At 40.1% G+C, this 22,263-nt stretch overlaps 1 long non-coding RNA gene across 1 annotated transcript in view; it reads right to left on the bottom strand.

Moving 5' to 3' along the window:
* Nucleotides 1–10,431: 10,431 nt before the first annotated feature.
* Nucleotides 10,432–22,263, bottom strand: part of LOC144377791 (uncharacterized) — a 48,806-nt gene continuing 36,974 nt past the window's right edge. The window contains exon 3 of the long non-coding RNA XR_013438898.1: nt 10,432–11,454. This is a non-coding gene — a long non-coding RNA (uncharacterized LOC144377791). The remainder of the gene's footprint in view (nt 11,455–22,263) is intronic.

Genomic DNA, 22,263 nt, shown 5'->3' with positions numbered 1-22,263 from the left:
TTTTCTTTAATGGTGTGTGGGTCAGGTGGAACTGTCCACACGCATGTCTTATGCATGATGTCCCCTTGTGTTGCCTCCCATGGAGTCAGCTTTTCAAAGGCACGAAACTCTTTCTTACATAATAACCACTTCAATGCTCATGTCCACATTGGCAGAGCAGCTTAACACAACAACATTGGGAAATAAATTCTGGACTGTGATAGAAACTTTGGAGTTTTATCCTTAAAACTCCAAAATTCCACAGAATATAGGCCAACTAAAGAGGAATTTATATATCTGTAGGTGAGGGAAGGGCCAGATTTAGAAACTAATCTGTTGTACACACGAAGAAGAGGACATTTTGGCTCCAGCTCTGAATGTATTAAATGGTCAAGCCTGTAGAATGTGGTGTGAATTGCAGAATCAGAGAGGATGTCTTAATAGCTCAGGCTGCAAACCCTAGGTTTCTCTATTTTACATTATTCCTGAGTTTTTAGTTAAATCCTTGAGAGTTTCCAAAATGAGATCCTACACCATTGTTTGTCTACAATGTGATTGCAAAGTCTCTCCAATGCCCCCACAGTATTGCATACCTGTAATCCCAGCAGCTGGGGAGGCTGAGGCAGGAGGATTGCAAGCTTAAAGCCAGTCTCAACAACTTAGTGAGGTCCTAAGCAACTTAGTGAGACCCTGTCCTAAAATAAAAAATCAAGATGGGCTGGGGAATGTGGCTTAGTAGTTAAGTGTCCTGAGTTCAATCCTTGGTCCTCCAAAAAAGAAAAAGAAAATTCTCTACAAGACTGAAGGATTTAATAGGAAGAAAAGGCTTTGGGGTTTTATAATTACCCAAGACCCTATAGTAGGGCCCTTGCTTCCATCTATCACCTCAACTAGTACCACCTTCTCAGCATTCTAGTTACCCACCTTCTTTCAGTTCCTAGGAAGATTTGCCCTCACCCATCTCAGGAATTTTACCAAAGCTATGCCCTTTGCCTAGGGAGAGCTGACTTCCACCACCCCCACCCCCACCGCAGGTTCATATGGGTCATTCCTATTCCTCCTAAGATTTCAGCCCCAAAGCCACCTCCTCAAGGAAACTTCCTCCTATCCCCCAAATAATCCGGTACCCATTTTCTTCTGGCACCACTGAAGGCTGAAATCCAGCATTTTCTTACACCATTGTGCCCTCAGGCCCTGTGCAGTGCCTTGCATGTTGTAGATGCTCAAGAAATTATAAAGGAATACACAAACAAGTTACCCATGGAACAGTTAGGCTTCCTCAATGAAACATCTTAAGATTTTGAAAAATAGGACTGCAGAGGATCTCAAGAAATGGTCTGATGCCTTCCCCAGGCATTAGAAGCAGGTGATGAGCATATTGAATAATGCATTCTGAAAACACTAAGTTTGTTGGAGCATCTATTACATGAACAAGTCTGCATGAGAAACTGTAATGAAGAATTCCAGCTTGAGGTTGCAAACTCTAGGGAACACAGGAAGGTGTGCATCAGTGATCCCATGCTTCTCTATTTGTGGGCTGACGCTTTGAGGCCACAGTGAAGCAGTGTGTCCTGGACACTCTGCGTTCTCATAGGTTCTGGTTTGTGAAGCCACAGGCCTGTGGAACCACCAGCTGAGGCTTGATCCATTATTCTGATTAAGGGTTGTCGTTGTTGTTGTGTTTATTTGTTGGCTGACAATTGCTGACTAGAGCCAGGTGCAGTGGCATACACCTGTAAATCTCTGGGACTCCCAAGGCTGAGGCAGGAAGATTCCAAGTTTGAGGCCAGCCTCAGCATTTAGCAAGACCCTCAGCAACTTAAACAGAGCCTGTATAAAAAAAAAAAAAAAAAAAAAAAAAAAAAAGACTGGATATGTAGCTCAGTGGTGAAGCACACCCCTAGTTCTATCCCCAGTAGGAAAACAAATAAACAAAAATAATTGCTGAGTCCCTGCAGAGAGAGGGTTCTTTATAGTTCTACCGAGAGGAAAAAAGAAATGTTCTGTAAAGAAAAATTAAGCAAGCAAACATTTAGAAATGATATTTCTCATATGTGGGATGTTTTACTAAGATGCTGTGATAATGGAGGCAGTTTGATCACTAATATTCCAATTTTAAACGAGTGTCGTAAAAGGCCTCTAAATGTCAGCTCTGGTTACTCTCTAACCTTGAAAGGCCTATTTTTTCCTCTTGCCAACTTGTCTATGAAGCTTATCAAGAAGAGAGGATTGCTATTGCTGTCTAGTGCCCATAATTAATCCTGGAGACAGTGAGGATTTAGGACCACTGATTGTGGCTGACTTCAAATTAAAAAGTCACTGTTAGCGTGTGAAGCAGACACCATATGTTATAAACAAACGCTCTGAATGATGTAGAATGTCAAGATAATTCACATGTAAACACAAGTTGCACTTAGGGTATGTGTCTTTACATATGCCCATTCATACTTTTCAAAGATGTTACCGACACACAGACTAGATGATACACCATTCTTCCTTCAGTTGTCCCCCAAGAAAATAAATCTGAATTTAAATGTGAATGTAGTGTGAACCTCAAATTACCAGTGATGAAAGTTGTCTTTCTTTTGACCATCAAGGTGGCACGTACAAACAAAGACAGACACCAGCCTGATTGGTTAGTGTAATCCAATTGCTGAGTTGAGCTTCTTTTCTTGTTCCTGCCATGACTAATTTGTGGTTTCACAAAGTGTTTCTGAATGTCAGACACATCAATTATAAGAGATGGGCAAGATGCGCAGGAGAGCCATAGGGGGAGGGGGGGCTTAAAAAAAAATGTTTACAAGGAGCTCAAGTCGTCATTGCAGGGGGAAGGTCTTCCTGTGTGTGCAAGAGCAATTCTCCTGTTTAAGAAAGCAGCTGGATTATTTCCCAAATAAAGAATAAACTCTGTCCACTGCCAATCGGAACTCCAGGTGCCATCACTTCTTACCTGCTGGAGCTCTCCTTTCCTCCGGCCATCTAAGATGAACACCACCACTGGCACCTTCAGTCTTAGACACTGGTGCTTTAAGGGAAAGCTGGGTTAGGTGTTCACAAACAGATTCTCTAACATGTTTATTTTCCACGGCTGTAGTGATTTTTTTTTTTTCCCTACTGAAACTCTATTATGTAGCCTTTGTTGTCATGGCTGACGCCTGTTGTTTCTGCAAAAACAATAATAGGCCTGAAGATTAGGGCTGCATTTTATGGGCCTAGCAGCCCAGCAGGGCATCGTATTTGTATCAATCCTATAAATTCCTGGCATCAAGCCTCTTTACTCCTAGTAATTAATCTTTTTCATAAATGCTGTCATGTTTAGAGCTGTTTTATTAAGTGTCTGGTTTACTAAATTTTCTCCTTCTTTTTTTTTTTTTTTTTTTTTTTGCGATGCTGGGCTGGGGATCGAACTCAGGGCCTCAGACTATGCCAGGCAGACACTGTACTGCTGTGCTGCATGCCCTGCTCAGGTCTCTAAATTTTCTATGGACCACTCTTTCGCTTCCTCTGTGACAGAAATGAAAATAGAAAGCCAAAAACAACAAAGAACACCGAAAACAACAAATCTTTCCAGTTACAGCTTTTTTTTTTTTAACAAAAGGAAATTTGACTGCAATGTTTGTCATTTTTATCTTTAGGAATATAGGCCCTTGTCCAAGCTCAGGGCATGGTTTCTTCCAGTGTCCTCTCATTTGTGTGGTTGTTCCTAAGGGAGAGAAGCTTAAGAACGGAGGAAGGGGCTGGGGATGTGGCTCAAGAGGTAGTATGCTCTCCTGGCATGCGTGCGGCTCGGGTTCGATCCTCAGCACCACATACCAACAAAGATGTTGTGTCTGCCGAAAACTAAAAGATAAATATTAAAAAAAAAAAAAAAAACCCTCTCTTTCTCTCTCTTAAAAAAAAAAAAAAAAAAAAAAAACGGAGGAAAACTTGCTTCTAAACCTTTCACTCCCTAGTCAAACTGGCAGAGCGAGGGGATGGCCTGTCTGAAGGAAGGTTTCTCACTGCCATTGGACTTGGCCTTGCAGTGCAGCCGACAGAGCTGCTCCTGTCCCCTCTGCCTCTTTTGGTCTTGCAACTGCATTGGTGTGCGATGGTGTGAGCAGCTTTGTGCTTTGGCCCACTGACCTACTTGCAATAGGGGAGGTAAAATATTTTCATTACCCTCTCCCCCAGAATACAGAAATCTTCAAAGGGAACGCAGGAGGGAGGTTAGCCTTTTAACCCTAATTTCCCTACCACTCCCTCAGCTTGGCTGTGCATCACAAAATTAGTCTTTAGTCTCCAAACATAGTGGCACCGGGATTGTTGTCGGTTTTGCTTTTAAAAATCATTTCATATTGTAAACCCAGCGATTATTTCATGCTGCTTAAACTATATTTGTAGTCTTTGATCATGCATAAGTAGACTCAAGTTAACCGCCGATAGAATGATGATATTGTTCTCTGTGTTTCTTTTGCTTTTTCTTCTCTGTCTGTAAGGACCCCGTTACCTAAGAGCTGGCCTCTAGAAATTTCCATTACTACATTACAATGTGATTTTTTTTTTTTTGTCTTTTAATTGGTTCAGGACTACCTATTTGCATGACAAGCAAATAATTCAGTTAGAAAAATCTGTTGTGTCTATGGTATGCATAATCTATATTTATTGCATTTTATAAATTACTGATTATTTTAAAAATTGAAAGACGCCGGATTGGCAAAGAATGCCAAAGAGAAGGAGAGAGTGGTCGTCGCTGCTGATTATTGTGATTTGAACACAGGCTGGTTTCTCCTCTCTTTCCTCCCCTTCCATTTTTTCTTCAGGAGTCCCTTCTCTCAGCCTCCCCTTCCTGCACCTCCACTCCCAGCAGGAAGATACTGTACGGCCACAAGTGGGGGCTGAAAATGGGGCAAAATAGGTTTTTGAATAGCAGCGTCAAATAAATTCAAGTGCCTTTCTAAATATATTTCAAGATTAAGTAATTAAGGATTGGAAAGCACTTGGAAAAAAATAAAGTGCCACGTAAGTGCTAAGTAATAAAGAGTAATCATAACAGTAATAAAAGGGTGAACCGCTAAATCTTTCTTCCTTCTTTCCCTCTAAGGATTTTCACCATTTCAGATTTGGCTCCTGATATAGCTCTTTTATTTCTAATCAAGAACTGGGGCTGGAAATAATAATGAGGCTGTGTTTTTGTAAAAAGGCTTGCTTAGTGATGGGGAGATCCTGGTGAACTTTGACTTCTCTCACTGTTGCCAACAGGAAGGATGTAGCATCATCCCAATGGGTGGGCCCAGGAGAACTGGGACGCTCAGCTCCCTGCAAAGGAAACCCTTGGCCCTGTTGGCCCTAGCAACACCTAACCATAGCCACTTCACTGACCCAGTAATCAGCCTAATGATGTAAATTTATGATTTGTTCAGTATTTTTTTATGATTATGATTATTATTATTATTTGGTATTGGGGATTTGAACCCAGAGGTGCTTTACCACTGACTCACATCCCCAACCCTTTTTATTTTTTGAGACAGGGTCTCACTAAGTTGCTTAGGGCCTCTCTAAGTTGCTGAGGCTGGCTTTGAACTTGTGATTGATCTTCTTGCTTCAGCCTCCAGAGTCACTGGAATCACAGGTCTGTGCCACCTCATCCAGTTTGATTTGTACTATTTTTCAGTAAACTGAGACCACTTACAGTAATTGTTACTAATTCCTATTATAGGTAGGACATACCATCTCCCAAACTCTGATTTCTGTCCTTTGGATGATTTTTACAACAAAATGACTGCCCTTGACATCTGGGTGCTATCTTTGTGTGGTCTATCAACAATATGTGTATTTTTTTTAATAGGACATATATCTTAACTATTATTAGAGCTTATTTTCCGTCTTTAAAAGAAAAGTGTACTTCCTGTGTGCACATTTTTATTGCTGACTGTGTGGGAATCTAGGGCCCTTGTGTCTTTAGGAAGACTGTCCTTATGACTGTTATAAAACAGTCTTTATGGTTTTGTGTTCAGAGGTGCGCTACACAGTGGTTTGGAATCTAAGTTGAAAACTCTGAAGAAAGTACATTTTCAGCCTGTTATTTGGATATACAAATTAATAGTTTAGTGATATAGATTAAAATTGTCATTTGTTTTTTTTTACTTTCCTTCACATAAGGGCCCCAACCATCTTGTATTAAATCTAGAATGCTGTAGAGTTAGTGTTTTCCATTTCTTATCTGTATTATGCTGCCATACAACACATGTGACCAATTACATAACTTGCTTAGCAGCCCTACTGGCAATGGGTCAGACCATTGGGAATCAGCAGGAATTTTGGCTAAGGCACAGTTAACAACAGCAAAGCAATTGCTTATGAAAGTGCTTTTTTTTTTTTTTTTTTTTTCACTTTTCTTTCTTTTAAAGAAAGTCTCCAGCTGGACATGGTGGCACAGTCCTGTAATGACAGTGACTCAGGAGGCTGAGGCAGGAAGATTACAAGTTTGGGGTCAATTTGGACAACTTAGTGAAAAACCCTGCCTCAAAATAAAAAAATAAAATAAAAAAGCTGGGAATGTAGCTCAGTGACAGAGTGCCCTGGATTCAATCCCTAGTACTTGGGGGAAAAAATGACTTCAGGAAATCTCTTTAATTGAGGCATGAAATAATTTGTGTGCATTCTTAGTAGAACTTGACTTCTAGGAAGGTTCATATCATATAAAAATTGAAGAGGCAATGTGCAAAGTTTCTTCATTTGGTCTAGGCATAGTTGCATATGCCTATAATCCCAGCCACTCAGGAGGCTGAGGCAGAAGGATTCTGAGTTTAAGGCCAGTCTCAGTAATTTAGCAGGACCCTGTTTCCAGGAAAAAGTAAAAACAAAACAAAAAAAAGATTCTTTAACTGGAAAATAATTATGACTTTAATCATGACCTCATGAAAACTTAAAATTCTCCAATGAATTGTATATCCAAAACACCATTAGAATTGATAGATAAGATTTTATTGTTAGAATACAATAATTTCAAGATTTTTAGAGATGGTCCAAAGCAACCCAGAGTCAGACTTTAGTACCCACTTTAAGTATCTGTGGGCCTTTTCTTTATTCATAGCATATACTTAACTTATTGAGTCTGAGATTTCCCTTTATGTTTAGTAAGATGTGAGACAAAAGTGTTTGAAGCAGACGGGCAGGGGCTTGAGTTTGATTCCTCGCACTGCAAAAAGGTAAAATAAACTGGGTATGATGGCAATGCTTATAATTCCAGGGACTCAGGAGGCTGGGGCAGGAGGATCACAAGTTCAAGTCTAGCCTCAACAATTTAGTGAGGCCCTAAGCAACATAGCCAAACCCAGTGTCAAAATAAAAAAATAAAAAGGGCTGGGGATGTGTCTTAGTAATTAAGTGCCTCTGGGTTCAGTTCCTGGTGTCAAAAATAAAATAAAATTAAAAAAAAAATAAATTAAATATAAAAAATTAAAAACATACTAAAGCAGAGGAGCAGAACCAAAAGGGAAGACAAGAATGTAAAATTAGGCAGAAAGGTTTGTATTTTCTAATAAAAGCCAAAAGGCAAATTGGGAAGTTTATATAAATCTCAACTATGCAGATGACTTTGTTTTTGTTTTTGTTTTGCATATGACTTGAGTTCTTTGTTACACTGATCTTTCAAAGGGTTAAAGAGGTGCTGTGAGAATTAACAATACTTATAAAAATTTATTTTGATGTAACATTCTAATAATTTAAAATAGTCTTTGAAGAAATTTCTTAAAATAACACCATGAGATATTTTACATATTAAAGTATAAAATTGATTATTTATAAGGTAATTATATAAAGAGTAAATTAATATCCATGTTCAAAACTATGGAGTCAAGGCTGTTGTATGGATTTCATGAGGTGCAAACAGAATATTTTACAGAGATGTGACAAGCGGCTTAAGAACCAAAACTACTTTCTTCTTTTATCTAACATTTTTTGCTTTGCCAGTACAGACTTTTTACTAACATCTGAGTTGAATCAAAAGCAAGCATTAAATATAGTCACCCCAAATCCTTTTGAAATGGGTTGGGTTAAGGAAAGAGAATAAAATAGAAAAATAAAAGTTCAAAAAATATGTAAGACTTTTATAAGTTTTGGGGGGAAAACATGATTTGGGAAATCCTGGGTCATAATAGATCCTCTAAAACAAATCTGCAGATAAATGCAAGAACATTCATATTCGTAGCCAAGAACTCAGACATTTAAACTTAATAGAAGATGCTCTCCAACTAGAGTTCTCAGGTATAGACATTATTTTTGTAAAAAGCATATAAAAATCCACCAATATTAAAATCGGCAGATTAGGGATCGAAAGGGAAAGACAATTAGTGATTTAATCAAGGCCCAATACACTTACTTCCTTGTTGGCCTTCTTTTTTCCTCCTTCAAATATGCAAAACCCTCAGTCAATTTTAATTAGGACAACTGGAAACACCATTAAGACTTGCCATTTTTGTGGGTGAAACCTGAGCACTTTTTTTTTTTTTTTTTGTCTTGGAGTCCTTTCAAATTCTCCTTTGCACAAGGCAAGGACTCTTCTAGCCAGGACCAACTCCTAGATGCCTTTTGAAAGTGCTTCATCAGTCCCCTGTACAGAAGACCTAGTGGCAGTCTGTGAGGGGTCGCCAACAGATTGTGTAACTGTTGCACTACCAATGTGTACACGTGTGTCACTAATTTAATTTTAATTTTACTGTATGCGTTGGTATAAGATCCTGCAGCTGTCATGTGCTCATCATCTGTCACTGAACTATCACTAAGCCATGCTGGGCTAAGACAGGATTATAAACGATGAACTGCCATGTGCTCTAAATCTTCTTATTTGCCTAGCTTGGAAGGTATGCCCTGTAAAATTTGATTGGCAGGGTGCTCTACACTGGCCATTGACTTTTGAAGGCCTTTTCCATTGGCTCTTTGAGCGGCTCTCTCAGTGTCTGTACCGGCCATCACCTGCTGATTCCTGCACTCGCCTGACCTCAACCTCCACCTCTCCTCTCTCTCCCACTTGTTTGGCTACTAGCTCAGAGGCTGCAAAACAGGCCCTGTCGCTCTGGTGGCACGTGCAGTATATAGGGCATATGGCTGACTGGTTGTATGCAGAAGAGGATAACTGAAGCCAAGCAGACCCAGCACTGTTATTACAGCAGATGGGGGAAGCGTGGCATTCAATATTTAGACAGATGCCACCTCCTTATTCCACCTGTCTGGAAGTTGGACATTGTACAGAACGAATGTCTGTCTAATGATGAAGGAAACAAAGGGCACATTTATGAAGCACAGCAGAGCAGCCTATTTACTGAGCATACACAATATAATTGTTGACCATACAATAAATGTAAACTGCTACTGGTCAGAACGGCTGATACATGCGCACAATTACAGTACGAGCAAGGAATTGTTACTTTTGCCAGCTGCTCTGGTCTTTAATTTGGGTGAAAGGGCAATAGATAGGACTCGGTTTGTGACGAGTGCCTGAAAGAATTCGATTTTCTCAAATGATAGCCCACGTCCCTTCCTTGTTTAACCTCCTTAAGACAACTGCCATTTCTTCTCTGTTTTGCACATTTCTTGAAAATTCAGTCCTTTATTTTCTCATCTGTGAATAGTTTGTAACCAGGCAGAAAACAAAGAAATGATCTTTGTAACTGCTACTATTTTGATGTGTTTGGCTTCAAAGTGAATACATCTTTTCCCTTTGCATTCAAGATACCGAAGATGCTGAACAATAGAGATGCAGATTTAGTTAGGAATGAGAAATAGTAGCGTATATTCTCAGAAAGTGTGGATGTCTTTGAGAGATCATTCATTGTGGTCTTTTGTATATTTTAATTTGTGAATTGTTTTATCCCTCCCTTACAGATTAATTTTTGTGTGTGTCAGTTCTAGTCTTTACGTGCAAGGCTGTTTTATCAGTAATCAGCAAGTGGGAATAAGTATGCACTATTTGTGTATTGCCCATGGATTTCTTACAAGACTAGAAGTTGGCTAGCTTTTTAGGAAGAAAAACAATCTTTGATCTAGTGCATCTGGTATGTATTTATTATAACTATAGGCACAAGATGGAAGCCCTCTTTCACAGGGAAATAATAAATGGAATTCTCCCAGCCAAAAAAAGTTGATGGCAATCATTTACCAAAAGTCACCAAAGGTTAAAATTTTTAGAAGCACAACCTATCATTTATGTTTTAGAATTGGCCTGTGGATAAGATGACACCTTTTTTTTTTTTTAATATTTCTTTTTTAGTTGTAGTTGGACACCTTACCTTTATTTTATTTATTTATTTTTAAGTGGTGCTGAGGATCAAACCCAGAGCCTTGCACGTGCTAGGCGAGCGCTCTACCACTGAGCCATAACTCCAGCCTCAAGATGAAACCTTATTTTAAAAGAGTTCCTGATATCCATTACTGTCTATTTCTGATGTGAAAACCCCCAAAATATTGCTTTTAGGGCTGCACCAATTAACAACGCTACCTGCATAAATAACAGAGAAGCACTTAAGTCAGGGAACTTTTTCTTTTTGTTTTATTTTCATCCAGGTCTGATTTTTTGGGGAAGCATTGTTTTTGGTTCATTTTTCTTCGGTGATTATTTCACATTAAAACCCCATCTGACGAAAGGCATATGGAAGGGAGGTCATTCCTAATTGAACAACCTAGGACTCGTGAGGTTAATTACAGATATTAACACTGCTGTTCTTCAGCTTCTTGCCCTCAAGAAGCCTCTAGCTTCCAAATGACCTGGCTCCAACAAAGAGACTCTCTTTAGCCCATTAACTAATTGATAAAAATGTGCGTGTTTAGAATGAGTCTAATTAAATCACCGAGCCTTACAATTACTAGTCCATTTGGTAGCTGTTGGGAGATGGGTAACCTCAGCTGGCATTGTAGGGGAATAAAAGATAAAAATAAAAGGCAGCTTAACCAAGATCATTTTGAAAGCTGTTCATTTGAAGACAAAGTACACATTTGCCTGAAATGTCTACATTTGCTACTTCAAATGCATTCCCTTTCTAGAGTCGCACAATCTCTGAAAAAGAAAATAATGTGTTTTTTCTTCCTTCTTAAGAGCAGGCATGCTCCACTTTGTCTAATAAAGTTACAAGTGTCTGGGGAATTTTTTCTGCACTAGCATTAAGCTAAATTCCTTTAGAGCTTGGAACACTGAAGTTTGTCCAGTGAGCTTTTATTGAAGGGCTGGCAAATGTCTTGCATAAAAGACATTTGCAAACTGGGAGTGGGCTCCCGGGACTTCGGGACTTCTCGCTTTGTCCTGGGTCTGTTCGAACTTGATGTGACTGCAGTGGCTCTGACTGTGTATTGGCTGGAAGGCTGCAGCCTTCCTGGGTGGAGGGATGAGACCACTTACTCCACAGTGGCAGGTGGGTCCAGCGGAGCATGCACAGAGTCAGCCACCCTGCCCAGCCAGGAGGTGACGTCTTTGTCCCCCGTGGAAAATGTCTGTGGGCTCCTCTGTAGAGAATAACACAAGGATCATCGGATGCTTCCCATTGAAGTTTTAAAAGCCATTTAATAATCAAAAAGCTAAGAAATTTTCTAAGGGAGAGACATAAATTCTGAAGATTTCTTGACAATTTTTTCTTCATTTATTCAAAAAGTACTCTAGAGTAAAAAAAGCTAATTATCCTGACTTGGAGAATCTAGGCTGACATCAGACTCTAAAGAGGTGCTAAAATGGGTTGGAGAGAAATTGGATGACCGTCTTCTCTTTTTTATAGTATCTTTTAGTGGATGGTCATAAAAATAAGATTATGTTTTCCTGAGTAAAAAGGAGTAACTCTGTACTGACTCAAGTGTTAGTGCCTCCACTGTCAGCTCTGAGAGATGGGTTCTTGTTACTTGGGAGTATTCAAGTGTGACTAAAGTAGCAGTATTTTTTAAATTTCTGTGATGTTGAAAAGATGGATAGAAATATCAGTAGATGTCAATTTTCCCCAGGCACATTTATTGCTGAAGACATTTGTATTGATAAACAATGGGTCTATCTACTTTACATTGATATAAACCCAAGCAAAAACTGTTAAAAGCACATTCCACTTTTTTCATCATTTACTCTTGTCTCCAAGAGGAGGTATTTTCTTTCTGATTATCCTGTCATTCAACTCATGCTAATTAGCAAGTGTAACAGAACTTTAGCAGACAGTTTGGTTGCAGGTGTATTCAGACCAGGGGAGATTTAATTACTTGCTAATTGCCTGGTGTCCAAGGTAACATAATATTATAGTTGCAAATTCTATGGTATTAATCCATCTTAAAGAAGTGCAGCATGGCTCAGCCTCCATATTCAGAGACTCCTGGAGGACCCTGCTGGCATCACGACAAAGTCATCCTGGATGGGGAACTATGTCTTTGGTATTCATGACCGAATACCTAGTGCCTGGCATAGGGCAGGACATATAGTGGACACTCAGTAAATATTTACTAAGTGAATGTGAATGAAAATAAGCCAAATGCAAGTACAGTATGACTTAGCACAGAAAGGAAAGTTATAACTTAGGGTGGTGAAAACAGTGGTGGAAAAAGGGAAGAAAACTAACATTTCCTGAGCACCTTCTGAGGATCAAGTACCATAAATTCACCTAAATTATCTTATCATGGATTTTTAAAAGGGCAAGGTAGTAATTGAGATCATGGACTTTGCATGAGAAAGCTCTGAGTTCAAATCACAGTTCTACTTTTCATTAGCTCTATATTCTTGAGCAAGTCATCCAGCTCCTATAAGCCTCAGTTTTCTCACCTATAAAATGGAACCTGAGAAAATAATGCTTAGCTCAAAGAACAGTAGTTTAATAAATGGCTGGGGATAAACCTTAGTGGTAGAGTATTTGCTAGCATGTGTGAGGCTCTGGGTTCAATCTGTAGCACCACAAAAAGGAGTGGGGGGAGAAGTTAAATAAGATATAAGATATGTACAATCAGAAGAATGAGATGTTATACTCCATTTATGTATTATATGTCAAAATTCATTCTACTGTCATATATAATTAGAATAAAATTTTTTTAAAAAAAATAAGATTTGTAAAATGTCTAGGAGATGGTAGATCATCAATAAATCAGTTATTACTTTTTATTTTATAATGGCATATAAAGTAACATTAGAGAAAACATAGGGATGAGAGGCGGAATACATAGGATCTGAGGTAGAATACTTCCCTAGCAAGTATAAGGCCCTGGACTATATCTCTAATATTGCAAAACTAAATCATTGTTTGCCACTTTACAGAATGGAGATTTAAGATTCAGAGGGTTAAATAAAAGTTCACAAGGCTGGTGAGTGGCAAACAAAACAGCCTGACTCCAAATCCCAAGCTTTTTCCATGATGTCAGACTACTCAAAGGATATATCATCTGAATAGTCTTGGCTTGATGACACTGATTCTGCAATAGTGCAAAACAACCCCTAAAAATAAGCTGGGTAGTCTGGAAGCTACACTAAGTTTTAGGGCCAGGACATAGCATGGCAATAATGAATCACTAGACACGTCATGGTTTATGGTTTGCCAGCAATGAAATGTTGCTTGCTGTCTCACTCTGATCTTGGGGCCGACATGTGGAGAGCATAGTTACAAAGCCATCAGGAAAGTGCTACACAGAAACTCAAGTCAAGTAGCCAACAACAGTCTCAACAAGAGAAAAATTTAAGGGCACCCTGAAGGACAGATTGAACCTCCCTGCCTTCTATTGGATGAGCAAGAATGCACCTGTTAAGGGATCAATTTCTCATTCGTCTACAGGGTGAATTTTTGTGTCAAAAGTTACGTGGTATTTGGGGCCCAACTTCAGGTCAGTCTGTGTTTGTTGCATAAAGTAAACAAGTGGTTGGCCATACCCAGAATCTTCTGATGCCAACTTTTTATTTATTTTTATTTTTTTTTAAATTTATTTTCCATTTCTCGGTGGACACAACATCTTTGTTGGTATGTGGTGCTGAGGATCGAACCCGGGCCGCACGCATGCCAGGCGAGCGCGCTACTGCTTGAGCCACATCCCCAGCCCCTGATGCCAACTTTTTAAAAAAATGTTTTATTCGTTCTTTTTAGTTAAACATGATAGTAGAATGTATTTTGATATAACATACCCATTTTTGTGGTTGTACATGATGTAGAGTTAACACTGCTCGTGTATTCATCTATGAATATCGACTGTCTTTCCTATCCCATCTCCACTCCCCTCCCTTCATTCCCCTTTATCTAATCCAGTGAACTTCTAGTCCCTCTCCCCACCACTTATTGTGTGTTAGCATCCGCATGTCAGAAAGAATATTGGGCCTTTGCTTTTGGGGGATTGGCTTATTTCACTTAGCATGATAGTTTCCAGTTCCATTCGTTTACCAGCAAATGCCATAATTTCATTATTCTTTATAGCTGAGTAATATTCATTGTGTATATGTGCCACATTTTCCTTCTTTTTTTTTTTTTAAAGAACACTTCCCACTTCACTTTGTGAGGTCAGCATTATCTTTTTTTTTTTTTTAAGAGAGAGTGAGAGAGAGAGAGAGAGAGAGAGAGAGAGAGAGAGAGTTTTTAATATTTATTTTTTAGTTCTCGGCGAACACAACATCTTTGTTGGTATGTGGTGCTGAGGATCGAACCCGGGCCGCACGCATGCCAGGAGAGCGTGCTACCGCTTGAGCCACATACCCAGTCCCCACATTTTCTTTATCTATTCATCTGTTGAAGGGCATCTAGGTTGGTTCCATAGCTTGGCTATTGTAAATTGAGCTGCTATAAACATTGCTGTGGCCGAGTCACTATAGTACACTGATTTCAAGTCCTTTGGGTATATGCCAAGAAGTAGGATAACTGGGTCAAATGGTGGTTCTATTCCAAGTTGCTGGTGCCATCTTTGATTGCAGTGACCGTGCCTCTTTAAGCATGTGGCATGAATGTTCAGAAGTGAATAAACTTGGGTTTTTCTATATGTCGTGACCTATTCTGGATTTGCATAGCTCCATAAACTGAAATTGGCCACATTCATTCTTCCTTTCAAAACTAACTCTGCAAGGAAGATAACTTTGTGATCTTTACCAAGTCTGTTGCCGAAGCTCAGTTTCCATCCCTCTGTGTGGGCTACTTAGATCTATTCTCTGATCCTACCCCTTCCATCCATCATATCATTGGCCACAAGTAGGATCATTTCAGATCATGTGAATGGCTCAGGTGACATCATCCTGCTGGGAGGTCATCTTAAAGGACACGCTGGACCATCAACTATAGCACTGTCATCTCACCACCTCAATTATCTGGAATGCTGTTGCTATTTCACCTCCTGACTCATGCTTCTAGTAACCTTGCCCCTTTCTAATGAAATCTGATACCAGGCACTAGCCTTAATAACTAATGTTTTACTTGTGCCAGTAAAATCTGTCTCATAAACTGTGAGGCAGATCCTGCCAACTCTTCACCAAGGATCTGTTTTCTCTTCTTCCTGGATAACCAGCTGGTCTAATTTCCCCAGCTCCTCTTGCATTCATGTGTGACCAAGATCTGAGTTATAGATAAAGTAAATGACTTGGCTCATAAATGAGCTGCACCATGGGAGTGCTCAGGGTAACAGTCATGCTTCTCCATGGTTTCCCCCCATTCTGGATGACTGGCTTGGAGAGAATGCTTTGGAAGTAATGTATTGTCAGCCTCGGGTCCTAAATGGCCATGTAGAACAGGGCTACCTCTCACCTAACACCTGGAGTCTTGTAGAAGAAAGAAGGAAATGTGGTCCTTCTTTGTTTAGAAGCCAGTGTTGTCCTAACTAATAAAAGTTGGCTCTCTACTGGAGAATATAAGACATGATCCAGTGACCCAGGAGGCTGAGGCAGGAGATTTGCAAGTTCAAGACCAGTCTTAGCAACTCAATGAGATCCTGTCTCAAAATAAAAGATAAAGAGAGATGGGGATATAGCTCAGTGGTAGAGCACTCCTGGGCTCATTCCCTGGTAGTTGGAGGGAAAAAAAGGCATGATCCAGTGCAAAAGGAATATCAGGAATCACACACACACACACACAAAAATAAAAATATTGGGAACATTGAAGATGAGGACCATTTTCCCTCCTGCTTGTCCCACTATCTAGGTGACTTCCCTTCCTACATAGGTTCTTGGGGTTTGATGATATTTTGGCAGCAATTAAAATGAGGCTATACCCCACCCCAAAACCTGGACTTCAGATATCTGTGGTGGGCCCTACCCACAGAGCTTCTCAGATATGAATTTAAAGCATTGGACCTGAAAGTTTAACCAATAATCCAGACTGGGCACCAGGCTGGCCACAAATAAGCATATTCCTTCATCAAAGTTGAAGAACATAATCTGAAACCAGGAAGAGAATCGCCAGGTGGGGAAAGAGATGAAGATAATGAATGACCAGCCCAAACCCTGGGCATCTCCGTCTCTAGACCAAGGTGTGCAATGTCTACTGTACATTGATTAGGGTAGTGAAGGGCTTACAAATCAGACTGGGCATTTTGTATATTATTCAAATACAACAGATGGCAAATTGGCAGTTCCAGGAAAACAGAAAATTCAACATTAACTCAAGTGGGCTGACAAAATCATCATAAACCATTTTAGAATATCCCTCAACCACAAGGCTCAATGATTACATCAAACACCTCTCATCTGTCCTTCAAGAGTCACTTCATGGTCTGTTAAGGGATATTTTACCCCTAAAGATCAGAGGATATGACTTCAACTTATATTAGACTGAAGCCTGTGACCCTGTGTGGCATTAAGGTAAACTTTGGAATCTCTTCCTAAAAAACATTTAGCCAGGCAATTTGATGACATTGATTTTTTTCAGAGTGGTGTGGCCCGGGGGAGACTTCTCTCTGCTTCAGGACTGGGTTTTCCCTAGTATGGAGAGATTGGCCCAGTTAACAGAGAGCTCGCTAGATGAATGGATGGATAAATGGGTGAAAGATGACAATAGCTACATATTAGGGTGGCAACCGTCCAAGAACTGGATGGCAATGGCTGGCCCTTGCTCTTTTGTTACTAAGAGAGAGAAGTCTGGATACAAACAGGTCACTTTTGTTTTCTTTGTACTGGGGATTTAACCAGGGGTGCTTTACCACTGAGCTATACCCCCAACCCTTTTTATGTTTTAATCTTGAGTCAGGGTCTTGTTAAGTCACTAGCATTGAACTTGAGATCCTCCTGCCTCAGCCTCCTGAGTTGCTGAGAATACAGAATTGTGCCATCGCACCTAGCCAGATGACTTCTTAAAGGTAAATATAATAGATGAATGGATAGGACAATATAAGGGTAGTGAACAAGCCAGCACATCCAAGAGCTCTGGTGGAATCCCAAGTTTGTTTTTTTATAACCAGACTGTATAATATGCACTGTGAGTCTGAGGGGGCCCATCTGCATCAGGTCAAGGGCACCCCTAGTTGTTTCATTAACTCCGGAGAGTGTTTCTGTGGGGTCCAGTGATCTACTCTGGAGCATTCACAGTACTGAGTTTGCCTATCAACTGGGAGAAAGAATAAAACAAGACTAGAAACTTGCTGATTAGATTATGATTTCATATTCCACCCTTGCTTACTCTTTTTTGTGTGTGGTACTGGGGATTGAACCCATGGTTGCTCTATCATCAAACTACATTCTCGGTCCTTTCCTTTTTAAATTTTTAGACAGGGTCTTGCTAAGTTGTTGAGGCTAGCCTCAGACTTGTGATCCTCCTGCCTCAGCCTTCCAAGCCGCTGTGATTATAGGCATGTGCCACTGTGCCTGGCCCTTGTTTACTCATATGCCAATCTGCTGCTGGGGAGCCAATGATTACAGAGGTTTGTAGAAACATAAAAACTTTTTGTCATTTGGAGTTTATTTTTCTTTCTTTTTTTGTGGTGCTGGGGATCAAACCCAGGGACAAGGCAAACATTCTCCTTTGGAGCTATACCCCCAGCTCCAGAGTTTAATCTTTCTTAATTAAAGTGAATTAAAAGAATTTTTAGGAATTCTTGAGCTGACCAAAAGCACCACAGACATTATAAAAATCTGACTCTGAGACAATCACTCCAGAGACCTCCTATCTCCAAGCACACTCAGCCCTTCTAAAGACGTCCTCTTTCAGTGGATGTTTCTGCCCAGAGAAGAAAAACTTCACAATGAAACACAAAAGCAAAAACAAAACAACAAGAACAAAAAAACCTCACAGCTGAGAATCATGGTTTTCACTTTTAATGGAAACTCAGAAACTCTGTAGCTCTTTTGAAGTGGGAGCACTGTGTGGAAGAGTGTCTGACTGGCCAGGACAGAAGGCAGCGCTAACTCGGACATACAGGCCACTGTCTGTGGTGATGACCCTCAGGTTTCCAGCCATGGTGACCTGAACAGGCGCACAGTATGCCATACAGATATGTGGACCTCTCAGTGTCAGTTTGTCTTGGACATTGTCCCCAAAGGCTTCCTCCTCCTCTTAACTAGAAATCACTGTTCACTAAGAACCCATCTGCACCATGCACTCTATTAGTACCTCACCACATTATTATTAGTGATGATCCTTATATAAATCCTATGAAATAGTCTTTTGGTACTAGGGATTGAACCCAGGGGTACTTAACCACTGAGCCACATCCCTAGTTCTTTTTATTTTATTTTGTTTTGAGACAGGATCTTGCTAAGTTTCTGAGGCTGATCTCTTACTAGCAATCCTCCTGCAGCCTCCTGAGTCACAGGGATTATGGGCGTGTGCCACTGGGTCCACCTGAAATGTTCTTATTTACATTTTTATAGTGAGGAAATTGAAGCTCAGAGAGGTTACATGGGTTTCTCAAGAACACACAGGGAGTAAGCAGCTCAGGTTGGGTTTGAACCCGTGTCTGTCCACTATCCCATGCTGTATTCCCTCAGCAAGGGATTTATACGTTGCATGTAGATGGCGAGAAGTTTCCTAGATCGCCAGAATATTCCATCAAGGTAGAATTAAGTTTTCTTACAGAAGATATTTTAGAACATTTTTGTTTCCATAAATTCAGCGGGGGCCCGTGCCTTTCTCTCACCCCAAATTGCTTCCTGGAGTAACTTGAGCATTGGGGAGAATAGGAACTAAAAATTATATGCTGTGAACCTCTCCCAGGAGAAAACAGCATGCTGATTTTATACAGGCCAAAAGCTCCAGTGTATTTTGTGCGGATTTTCTCAACTGGTGACTTCAACCTTTTTGCATTTGGCACCTATTAGTTGCTCTCCAGGGGCCTCCCACTCCACGAAGCCTCCTCCCTCAAAGATACTGCCATCTAGTCAGGAGGCAAAACAGACTCACAAAGTAAGCAATTAGAGAAAAGGCAAGTGTCAAATTGTGTGGCTCCACTGCTGGAAGCAAATGCTGTTGTTTCCTGGGAGGGGACTCGGGGGTCATTAGTGGACTCATTTGGGGACATGATGAACACAAGGAGATGAAGCTTTTTTCCAGACTCAGACATCTGGAAATTGCTGGTAATCCAGAATCAGAGCCAGGAGGTGGTCAGGATTACAGAAGGAGACTCCCAAGTTCTAGATATGGACAATATTAAGGACACAAGAATAAATCAGCAGTGGACGGTTTAAATTTAGAAAGAAACAGATGGAGGATTAAGGAACACATATAGTCAGAGGTCTAGGAGGAGAAAGACCTTGGGAAGATCATACTGCAGAAAGCAACAGTGTGTTTGACATAAAGAGCAGTCGGGGCCTCACTAGCCACACAGTGGGTGAGAAGGAGGAGGATGGAGAAGAGGCACCTGGTGGTCTCTATGGAGCGGGCCTGGCTATTAATCAGCCATTCTGAATTCATCAGTTAGAGGGCTTTCGGCCTCTGTTGACCCACCCCAGGAAGGACACATCCTCAACACATCCTGGTTGTGAGCCAGAGAGGTGTCTGAACTAAGGAGTGTGCACAGATTCCTAGATGTAAGGTATTAAATGGAACAAGGGAGTTGAATTATAAATGAGTCTATATTGCATGTTTGAATATGCTCTGCATCCTCATTGTGCAAGAACTTGAATGTTCACAGGTGGTGCTGGGAGACATGGGGATGCTCAGAAGGGAATGAGATCTGAGGGTCATACTTCAGAGGCTCATCTTCCTCAGTGGGCAAGTTTGGGGCCAGTTGTATAGTCACGTAGCTTCAGGGACATAATTCTGTCTTCTACAAAGTACTCATGGATACCCATGGCTGGTAAAGGCTCAAATATTGGATGCATTAGAAATAATTAACACCTTAGAAACCCAGACTTTAAAAATGTTATGCTACTGTATTACATCTTAAATAACAGTGCAGTTTAGTGTAGGATGTACCTTGCATCCAGCCTCCTTGCAGTACACTGACTTTAAAATTAAATACAAAGTCAGGCATGGTGGCCAATGCCTGTAAACCCAGCAATATGGGAGGCTAAGGCAGGAGGATTGTAAGTTTGAGGACAGCGTCAGCAACTTAGCATGACCCTGTCTCAAAATAAAAAATAAAAAGGACTGGGGATGTTACTTGGTTGTAGAGTGCTTACCTGTTATATGCAATAGCCTGGTTTCATTCCTCAATACTAAAAAGGAGAAAAAAGAAAGACATAAAAAATATGAAAATGGCAAAGGGTGCTGAGAGGTCCAGAGAGCTCTCTATTTGAGAAAGCTCTGAAAGAGAAAGAAGGAATTTCAATATATTCTTTTCACCAGATCCAGGCCTACCACATGAATAAATAAAAACTTTTCTTTTGAGAAATTGCATTAAATTAGAATTTCTTAAATGATATAATTTATTAAATGATATAATTTCTTAAAATTGTAATTTCTTAAAATTATAACCTCTTAAAATTACACTTCAAAAAGATCAGTCTAGATTGCAGAATCACGTCAGTTACACTTCCATTGATTTACATATTGCCATACTAGTGTCTGTTGTATTCTGCTGCCTTTCCTATCCTCTACTATATGGGGTAAAAATGGGAGTTCATAACTTGAATCAAAGTGTGAAATATGATATATCAAGAACTATGTAATGTTTTGAACAAGAAACAATTAAAAAAAAAAAACCTAGTGGAAACAAACAAACAAAAAGATCAGTCTAAAAAATAAATGGATTTTAGGATATGCTGTAGGCAAGGAATTTACCAAAAGCTAATGTATTAGATTCTTTAAATTTTTATCCAAATTCTTTCTTATCTACCTTTTGGATCAGTGTGAACAAAACAACACATACACGACATACCTGTGGGCCAGATGTGGCCCAGAGAGGTCTGTACGTCTTTTAAAGTAACACAGCTTGTGTAGGTTGAGGATCTAGCCCATCCCTGACTAACCCTGGTACACATAGCACCTTAATTACAATCCTGACAAACATACCTCATCCCATGCCTGATCCTTTCACAAATATTTGCTAATATAATGAATAAAAGCCCCAAATTGAAATGGTCCAATCATGGAAATAAATAGAAAACAGCTGTCAGAGCTGCCGGTATAAATTCCAAAAGGTGGTTCATCAGGGAAGGAGTGTTTTGGAAGTGTAAATGTGAAACATTCATATTTTCATGTATTTCCCACTCTGCCAGGGAAGAACAAGAAGAGCCAAGTTGTAGATTTAACTAATTAAAATCCTGTCAGTATCAGCATAGATCTGAAACAGGGTCTTGGCAAATGAGGAGTTGGGTCTGTGCCTCAACCCAGTGTCCACTGAAAACAGCCCCTAAGGCTTAAGATGGAGTGGGTGCTGCTCGAAGGTGGCTCTGCGGATTCTTTCACCAGCAATGAGTTGAAATTCTACCTCCGATAACAGTGAATTTCTACCACTGATAACAGCAGCTCTGCTAGGTGACCCAATGGACATCACTGTCTCCGTTTCCTTATTTGAAAATTATGGACTGGGGATGTGGCTCAAGCGGTAGCGTGCTCACCTGGCATGCGCAGGGCAATGGGTTCGATCCTCAGCACCACATAAAATAAAATAAAGATGTTGTGTCCACTGAAAACTAAAAAAATAAATATTAAAAAATTCTCTCTCTCTTTATTAAAAAAAAAGAAAATTATAACAGACTGCTTGTCCCTCTCTACCTCAACATTATCTATCTCTGAAGATTTTTTGAGGCGTTCTTATGTATAAGAATTAGTATGCATTAACTGTCACCAGTGAGATATACACATTTTTTTTTTAAGACGTGGATTTTACCCTTCAGGAATGTATACTTTAATTTGGAAGATAAAAGCACACACCCCAAATAATTAATGGATGGCTTGCAGTTTGAGATTTGGCGCTGGGCATGGTGGTGCACACCTGTAATCCCAGCAGCTCAGGAAT

Source organism: Ictidomys tridecemlineatus, chromosome 5 (genome assembly GCF_052094955.1).
Source record: "Ictidomys tridecemlineatus isolate mIctTri1 chromosome 5, mIctTri1.hap1, whole genome shotgun sequence".
NCBI lineage: Eukaryota > Metazoa > Chordata > Mammalia > Rodentia > Sciuridae > Ictidomys > Ictidomys tridecemlineatus.
Note: the sequence above shows the minus strand (reverse complement) of the source record. Positions and strands in the feature narration are given on the sequence as shown.